We start from the raw sequence: 9,506 nt of genomic DNA, 5'->3' as shown, positions 1-9,506 counted from the left end.
CCACAAATGACAACACTGTAGCCATTTGATAAAACACATTTTTCTGAAATGGACTCTCACATGACAGTTGGTCCTGGTAAATAAGATAAAGGAGGTAAAGATTGCTTTTGGGAGAAATCGGTTTAAATTCATGTCACATTGGCACATTCATCTGAATCATATTTGCACCAGAGTCTTGGCGAATGGCACAACTTGGGCTGTAGGCGCGGCTTTTAACTAAATAGTGGCGCGGGCAGGGGTGAGGGGGGGGGGGGTGCTTCAGTTGTCTGAAGAATGAGAAACTCCAAGTTTTTATTTAAAAATATGTTTTGTTAAGAATTTTTCAACAAAATTGTCACCTATACCCCCCCCCCCCCCCCCCCGCGTAACAGAAAGAAAAGAAAGGCCGCCGAGCAAGACATAAACATATCAAATCGACATAATACAGAACTTTGTACATTGGATTCCTCCCGCACAGATTAACTTTCCTGAACATTTATGTATTTCCTTGCTCAAGTGCCCCCAGGAAAACCCCCCTTCCCCGTCCAGCCCCCCCCCCCCCCCGAAAGAGATGTCCCCCCTCCCCCCGGGTTGCTGCTGCTGCTGCTAACCGATCTTCATCTAACACTCCGCGAGATAGTCTAGGAACGGTTGCCACCGCCTGGAGAACCCCTGCACTGACCCTCTCAAGGCAAACTTTATCCTCTCCAACTTGATAAACCCTGCCATGTCATTTATCCAGGCTTCCACACTGGGGGGCTTCGCATCTTTCCACACTAACAAGATCCTCCGCTGGACTACCAGGGACGCAAAGGCCAGAATGCCGGCCTCTTTCGCCTCCTGCACACCTGGCTCGTCCGCCACTCCAAATAGTGCTAGCCTCCAACTTGGCTTGACCTGGACTTTCACCACCTTAGATATAGTTCTCGCAACCCCCCTCCAGAACCCATCCAGTGCCGGGCACGACCCGAACATATGGGCGTGGTTTAGAAACTCCAAGTTAAAGGAGAAGGTAGAAGCGCAGGTTAATGGAGAAGACTTTAATTTAATTAAAGGGGCCGAGGCCTCCAGAAAGGATAGTAAAATTTCCAGAACACCGAGTACAACAGGAGAAGGCGGCAGGAATCCAACTTCAGCTAAAGCAAAAGAGGGGACAAATATGATAACGGAGTGGGGCGGTGGTGGCGGTCTATTCTGGAATGAGGGGGTTGCACCTGAATGCGCGCATTATACGAAACAAGGTGAATAAGGTGGTCGCGCAAATTGAAATTTGGCCGGTACGATGTTGGGGGCATCACAGACTCGTGGCAGCAAGGGGATCAGGGCTGGCATTTAAATGGCCAATGATATATGCCCTCCAGAAAGGACACGCAGCTGGGACGAGTGAGCGTGGTTGCATTGTTAGTAAGGAAATGAATTCAATTTATAGTCAGAAGCGATATTGGGTCGGAAGGCATAGAATCTGCGTGGGTAGAGTTGAGGAGCAGAAAGGGGAAAAAGCCTGATGGGAGTTAGGTACAGACCCCCAGGCAGTAGTCGGGATGTGCGACAGAGATAAAGAAAGGAATAAAAGAAAGGCATCATGAAATACACGAAGATGATGTTCCACTGTGAGTCAATGGGAATCAGGGGGAAAACTCTCCGCTAGTTGGAATCATAACTGGCAGAAGGTACGATGGTTGGGCATCGCTGCAGGAGTTCCTCAGGATATTCTGCAGGAGTTCCTCCTCCGAGTCAGGATATTGGTGCCCCTCTAGTTCAGGTGTAACCTGCCCTTCTTGTAAGGCCTCGCCTTCCGTGGATGACATCCCAGTCATCAAAAAAATTGAAGCCCTCCCTTCTGCACCAGTTCTTTAGTCACGTGTTCATCTGCACTATATCCCTGTTGCTAGCCTTGCGAGTACATGGCGCCTGGAGTATTCCGGAGATTACTACCCTAGAGGATTTGCTTTTTAATATTGTACCGAGCTGCGTAAATTGCAGTCACAGGACCTCGCTACTCCTTCTCCGAAGTCATTGGTGCCAATGTGGGCAATGACCTCTGTCTGATATCCTCCCGTTTGAAGATGCATTGTAGCCGCTCAGAGACATCCAGGACTTTGGCATCAGGGAGGCAAACTACCAACCTGGAGTCCTTTCGCGGCCACAGAAGCGCCTTTCAGACGGGCAGCAAAGTGGCTGCAGTCTTGAAGGGCCGAAGGGCCTGCTCTTGTGCTGTAATTTGCTTTGCTCTTCTTTTCCTTCATTGTGACGTGATGCATTTTAACAAAAGTGCGAGGCAGGGACGACACGGAAATAATGTCTCCGGTCTGAAGAGTGCTGGGCTACAGTGTCCGGACCTACATGTGGATAGGGATCTGAAGATGGCCTTACACAACGAGACAGGATCTAAGATACAGATGTGCTTCACAAAAAAGGACGTTCGTCCAAATTCAGGGGTTTTGATGAACATTTTTACAGGCACTGTGTCTGCATATGTAGTCTAAGCACAGCTATATTTCGGAGGGAGAGGCTGTCAGCAAGAGGAACACATCATGTGGAACACTAGCGAGGTACACTGCTGTCCCCTTTAGATTTTTAAACTAAACAGCTGTGTGGATCTGGCTTTGCTCAAGGCGACATTCATGGAAATAAGGCAGCAATAAGGAAAACACAGTTTCCAATGATATCACCAGGAAGCAGACACGCCCGCTCGTGGGATTATAAAAGCAGCAACACTCCGCGATTAGATAGAGAAGAGATCTACACCAGCATTCTGACCGTAACTCTGACAGACCCCAGTGAAGATGCAGAAAGCGCTGTTCCTGGTGCTTGTACTTCTAGTGCTGACTCAGAGCAATCCTACTGGAGCGAGACCAGATATTATGGAAGGAAGTAAGAATCTCTTAACGTTCTCCAACACTAAAGCCGCTGGGGTTCATGCAGATTAATTTTAAATCGATTGTATTTGCTTTGAATGCAATGGTTTGATAGGTTAAGAGATGTGGATTGTGAGATTCTAAAACAAACTGAAGAATTCAGGATAAACAATCTCCATTGGTAAATCTCTGATATTTTAGTCACTATCGGAGTGTTTCGCGGGGCTTGTTGGTTTTGTGAGCTGGTCCACACGGATCAATAATGAAACCACAAGTTACTGAGCGGGGCACGTTGCTGGGTCTAAGTGGGATCATTGATCCGGAAACTCTGTCATTGTCCTTATTCATAGAATCATAGAAGTTTACAGCATGGAAACAGGCCCTTCGGCCCAACCAGTCCATGCCGCCCAGTTTTTACCATTAAGCTAGTCCCAGTTGCCCGCACTTGGTCCATAACCCTCTATACCCATCTTACCCATGTAACCATCTAAATGCTTTTTGAAAGACACAATTGTACCCGCCTCTACTACTACCTCTGGCAGCCCATTCCAGACACTCACTACCCTCTGAGTGAAGAAATTGCCCCTCTGGGGCTCTGGTCACTGACACTGCTACAGATTGTGAGAGTGTGGACTGTGTGTGAGGACAGGATCAGCATCTCCATCAGCCATTTCTCCCCATTTAATTTTCACTGTACTTCGGTACAGGAGGTAGAGGGAGGTAGTGAGTTTGTACAGACTAGGAGGAGGGAGGGAGTGTGTTGATGTAGACCAGGAGGTAGAGGGACGGAGTGACTTTGTGCAGACCAGGAGGTTGAGGGTGTGAATTTGTAAAGACCAGGAGGTGGAGGGAGTGAGTTTGTACAGACCAGGAGCTGGAGGGTGTGAGTTTGTACAGACCAGGAGGTGGAGGGAGTCAGTTTGTGCAGACCAGGAGTTGGAGGGAGGGAGTTTCTACAGACCAGGAGGTGGAGGGAGGGAGTTTGTACTGACCAGGAGGTGGAGGTAGGGAGTTTGTACAGACCAGGATGTGGAGGGACGGAGTGAATTTGTACAGAACAGGATGTGGAGGGACGGAGTGAATTTGTACAGACCAGGAGGTGGAGGGAGTGAGTTTGTACAGACCAGGAGGTAGAAGGAGTGAGTTTGTATAGACCAGGAGGTGGGGGCAGGGAGTGAGTTTGTACAGACCAGAAGGTGGAGGGAGGGAGGGAGTTTGTACAGACCAGGAGGTGGAGGGAGGGAGTTTGTACAGGCCAAGAGGTGGAGGGAGTGAGTTTGTACAGACCAGTAGGTGGAGGGAGTGAGTTTGTACAGACCAGGAGGTGGAGGGAGGGAGTTTGTACAGACCAGGAGGTGGAGGGAGTGAGTTTGTACAGACCAGGAGGAGGAGGGAGGGAGTGGGTTTGTACAGACCAGGAGGTGGAGGGAGAGAGTGAGTTTGTACAGACCAGGAGGTGGAGGGATTGAATTTGTACAGACCAGGAGGTGGAGGGAGTGAGTTTGTCAATACCAGGAGGTGGAGGGAGTGAGGGAGTTTGTACAGACCAGGAGGTGGAGGGAGTGAGTTTGTACAGACCAGGAGGTGGAGGGAGTTTGTACAGACCAGAAGTTGGAGGGGGTGTATTTGTACAGTCCAGGAGGTGGAGGGAGGGAGTTTCTACAGACCAGGAGGTGGAGGGAGGGAGTTTGTACAGACCAGGAGGTGGAGGGAGTTTGTACAGACCAGGAGGTGGAGGGAGGGAGGGAGTTTGTACAGACCAGGAGGTGGAGGGAGACGGTGAGTTTGTACAGACTAGGAGGTAGAGGGAGTCTGTACAGACCAGGAGGTGGAGGGAGGGAGGGAGTTTGTACAGACCAGGAGTGGAGGGAGTCTGTACAGACCAGGAGGTGGAGGGAGGGAGAGAGTTTGTATAGACCAGGAGGTGGAGGGAGTGAGTTTGTACGGACCAGGAGTTGGAGGGAGACGGTGAGTTTGTACAGACCAGGAGGTAGAGGGAGTCTGTACAGACCAGGAGGTGGAGGGAGGGAGGGAGTTTGTACAGACCAGGAGGTGGAGTGAGTGAGTTTGTACAGACCAGGAGGTGGAGTGAGTGAGTTTGTACAGACCAGGAGGTGGAGTGAGTGAGCTTGTACAGACCAGGAGGTGGAGTGAGTGAGCTTGTACAGACCAGGAGGTGGAGTGAGTGAGCTCGTACAGACCAGGAGGTGGGGAGACGGAGTGGGCTTTTTCAAGTTCTGGAGTGGGAGGCTGTAAACTGTGGAATATTATTATATACAACAAACCTAATGTTGCTGCTTTGTGCCGAGTGTGTCCCTGTCAGGCTGAGAGATTCTGCTTTATGTTTTCTCATTGTTCTCCATCAGGCTGAACAACCCGTAATTAATTCCTTCATCATGTTTTCTTTTACTTTTAGGGGGTTTTCATTCAAAACATCCGCCGAGTGACGTGACCAGACTCATTGATGAGCCAATCACTGAGAAGATGATACCTGACGTTCACCTTTCCCGGAAAAAAAAAATTCTATCGAACGATGAATGGTCAAAATGGTATTGAAGGTAAAGATGAATGATCCAGTGAGGGGCGACCATCAACCCGGGATCTCCATGTTCTCTCTGAATGGAAGCTTCTTTCCTGGAAAACAGGCTAATTGATTACTTCACTCCTCTAACACCTGACCTTGTATTCCTGCTGTCTGGATAATGGCCTGTAATCAGAAATAAAACTTACTGCATTGGTCACTGCTTCATGTCTTGTTAACCCTCAGGATCAGGCTGTCTGTAGCGAAGGTGTCCGGTTTGAATTGAGGCTGGGAACAGATGTGTACATTCCAGATAAAGGGGAGGGGAGGTCGGTGCAAATGGTCTGAGATAAGATAGGGGGCCACAATATCAGCTCTCTGACCACTTACATGTGAGGATGTCTCAAGTACTGGGCTATGGAGAACGAGCTGGGGTCTGGAAGTGATAGAAGGTAACCATGGAAATGGTTCTGGAGCTCGGCAATTGATTCAGAAAATAGAGGAGGGATTTAGTGGGTGAGTAAGAGGATGGTGAAGTGATTCAGAGGATGGTGCAGGAGATCAGAGTGTGGAGGAAATGTTGAGTGGGTGCTGAGGTTTGCTTTCATTTTTCAGGGCACCCCGGATGTTTTCAGAACACCACAAAAGTTTTCCCGGAACCGTTAACGGTTTCTCGGCGCCGCGAACTGCATTGAGGCGCCATGGAGGGGTTCAAGGCACGGTGAAGTGTTTCTGAACGCCATGGAGTGTTTCAGAACACAGTTACGGGTTTCTAGGTACCATGGAACTGTTCGGAACACCGTGAAGCGTCTCCAGGCGCCATGGAGCGGTTCAGGGCACCTTGCAGGGTGTCTCGGCGCCATGGAGGGGGTCTGGGCACCGTGAAGCGTCTCCAGGCGCCATGGAGGGGTTCAGGGCACCTTGCAAGGTTTCTAGGCGCCATGGAGGGGGTCTGGGCACGGTGAAGGGTCTCTGGGCGCCATGGAGGGGGTCTGGGCACCGTGAAGGGTCTCTAGGCGCCATGGAGGGGGTCTGTGCACCATGAAGGGTCTCTAGGTGCCATGGAGGTGTTCAGGGCATCGGCACGGGTCTCTGGGCGCTTTGGAGGGGTGTAGCGCACCGTTAAGGGTTTCCAGGCGCCAAGGATGGGTGCAGGGCACCATTATGGGCCTCTTGGCGCCATGGAGGAGGGCTGGGCGCTGGGAAGGGTTCCAGGCGCTATGGGGGTGGCAGGGCACCGTGAAGTGTCTCTAGGCGCCATGGGAGGGTTCAGGAAACCGTGAAGGTTCTCTCGGCGCCCTGGAGGGGCTCAGGGCACTGTGAAGAACCTCTCGGCGCCATGGAGGGCTTCAGGACACCGTGAAGGGTCTCTAGTCGCCATGGGGGAGGGGGGGGGGGGGCAGGGGGTTCCGAACACCATGCGTGGTTGTGGGTTACCGCAAAGGTAGAGGACTGGGAAAGGTTTTAGTGGACGGAACGATATTCGCTCTGGAGGGGAAGGAGTTTTCTGCGTCACAGGTGGATTGATCTTGCTACAAGATATTTTGAACGGTCGGAGGGAGAAGAATAGTGAGGGGAATTTCCAGTGAGTGCAGATGGTGCTGGGAAACGTTTCAGCGGAGAGAAAAGTGGTGGTGACAGGGGTCAAGGTAACTTTCAATGGGTGGGGAGGGAATGAGGAGCTAAGGACGATTTTCAGTGTGTTTAGAAATGATTCGGAGAGATGGGAATGACTGTCACTGGGTGCGGAAGGCAAAGAGAGGGTGGGGACGAGATTCGGTTACTGCCAAAAGGAATCAGGAATAGGTGTAGAGGGGAGGCGGTGGCATAGTGGTATTTTCATTGGACTAGTTAAGGAAAGACTCAGAGACCCTTAGCAATGCTCTGGGGACGCAGGTTCAAGTCCCACCATGGCAGATGGTGACATTTGAATTCACTGAAATCTGATGGTGACCATGAAACAATTGTCTGTTGTCGTAAAAACCCATCTGGTTCACAAATGTCCTTCCGGGAGGAAATCTGCCGCCTTTACCTGGTCCGGCCGACATGTGACATCAGACCCACAGCAATGTTGTTGACTATTAACTGCTGCAACATTGAGGATTGGCCGAAAATTATGGCACAGACTGCGGTGCCCACATACCATGAACGAAGTTTTAAAAAGATCTTTGAATGAGTGTCCTACATGAAGCGGACATTAAAAAACTAACATTAAAAATATAGCCGTTTTAGAAATAGTTTATTTAACCAGTGTCCTGAATTTAACAGAGACTATTTAAGCCATGTACAATATTAAATACAAACTACTACAACAATGTGAGGTCATTTAAACAATGCCACACATTAAATAAATCAATTAAACAGTTTCCTACATTAAACTGCGTCTATTTAAATACAGTCCGACATTCAAAAGAGATGATTGAAAAAGTGTTCTCCACTCAACAGAGAAACTAAAATAGTGCCCTGCACTACATTAAAGGGAGAACATTTAAATAGTGACCTCCAGTCAGCACAGATTATTTAAAAGATTATTTAAAAGAAGTACTTTAAAGAGCAGATTTTAATAGTGCTTTCCCCGCAAAAATGGCCATTTAAACAGTTTCAAGAACAAAGAAATGTACAGCACAGGAACAGGCCCTTCGGCCCTCCATGCTGACCTTGCTGCCCGACTAAACTACAATCTTCTACACTTCCTGGGTCCGTATCCCCCTATTCCCATCCTATTCATGTATTTGTCAAGATGCCCCTCAAATGTCACTATCGTCCCTGCGTCCACCACCTCCTCCGGCAGCGAGTTCCAGGCACCCACTACCCTCTGCATAAAAAACTTGTCTCGTACATCTACTCTAAACCTTGCCCCTCTCACCTTAAACCTATGCCCCCTAGTAATTGACCCCTCTACCCTGGGGAAAAGCCTCTGACTATCCACTCTGTCTATGCCCCTCATAATTTCGTAGACCTCTATCAGGTCTCCCCTCAACCTCCTTCGTTCCAGTGAGAACAAACCGAGTTTATTCAACCGCTCCTCATAGCTAATGCCCTCCACACCAGGCAACATTCTGGTAAATCTCTTCTGCACCCTCTCTAAAGCCTCCACATCCTTCTGGTAGTGTGCCGACCAGAATTGAACACTATACTCCAAGTGTGGCCTAACTAAGGTTCTATACAGCTGCAACATGTCTTGCCAATTCTTATACTCAATGCCCCGGCCAATGAAGGCAAGCATGTCGTAAGCCTTCTTGACCACCTTCTCCACCTGTGTTGCCCCTTTCAATGACCTGTGGACCTGTACTCCTAGATCTCTTTGACTTTCAATACTCTTGAGGGTTCTACCATTCACTGTATATTCCCTACCTGCATTAGACCTTCCAAAATGCATCACCTCATATTTGTCCCGATTAAACTCCATCTGCCATCTCTCCGCCCAAGTCTCCAAACAATCTAAATCCTGCTGTATCCTCTGACAGTCCTCATCGCTATCCGCAATTCCACCAACCTTTGTGTCGTCTGCAAACTTACTAATCAGACCAGTTACATTTTCCTCCAAATCATTTATATATACTACAAAGAGCAAAGTTCCCAGCACTGATCCCTGTGGAACACCACTGGTCACAGCCCTCCAATTAGAAAAGCATCGTTCCATTGCTACTCTCTGCCTTCTATGACCTAGCCAGTTCTGTATCCACCTTGCCAGCTCCCCCATGATCCCGTGTGACTTCACCTTTTGTACTAGTCTACCATGAGAGACCTTGTCAAAGGCCTTACTGAAGTCCATATAGACAACATCCACTGCCTTACCTGCATCCATCATCTTAGTGACCTCCTCGAAAAACTCTATTAAGTTAGTGAGACACGACCTCCCCTTCACAATACCATGCTGCCTCTCACTAATACGTCCATTTGTGTCCAAATGGGAGTAGATCCTGTCTCGAAGAATTCTCTCCAGTAATTTCCCTACCACTGAAGTAAGGCTCACCGGCCTGTAGTTCCCTGGATTATCTTTGCTACCCTTCTTAAACAGAGGAACAACATTGGCTATTCTCCAGTCCTCCGGGGCATCTCCTGAAGACAGTGAGGATCCAAAGATTTCTGTCAAGGCCTCAGCAATTTCCTCTCCAGTCTCCTTCAGTATTCTGGGGTAGATCCCA

The 9,506-nt window shown here is 49.2% G+C and overlaps 1 long non-coding RNA gene across 1 annotated transcript; it reads left to right on the top strand.

The window, feature by feature from the left end:
- The first annotated feature begins 2,490 nt into the window (after window positions 1–2,490).
- Window positions 2,491–5,576, top strand: LOC140399761 (uncharacterized). The gene is made up of 2 exons (XR_011937855.1): window positions 2,491–2,853; window positions 5,254–5,576. It is a non-coding gene; the product is annotated as an uncharacterized lncRNA (long non-coding RNA).
- The last annotated feature ends 3,930 nt before the right edge of the window (window positions 5,577–9,506 follow it).

The sequence above is a fragment of the Scyliorhinus torazame genome, chromosome 23 (genome assembly GCF_047496885.1).
Source record: "Scyliorhinus torazame isolate Kashiwa2021f chromosome 23, sScyTor2.1, whole genome shotgun sequence".
Lineage (NCBI taxonomy): Eukaryota > Metazoa > Chordata > Chondrichthyes > Carcharhiniformes > Scyliorhinidae > Scyliorhinus > Scyliorhinus torazame.
The sequence above is the reverse complement of the archived record's forward strand: the minus strand, read 5'-3'. Positions and strand labels throughout refer to the sequence as shown.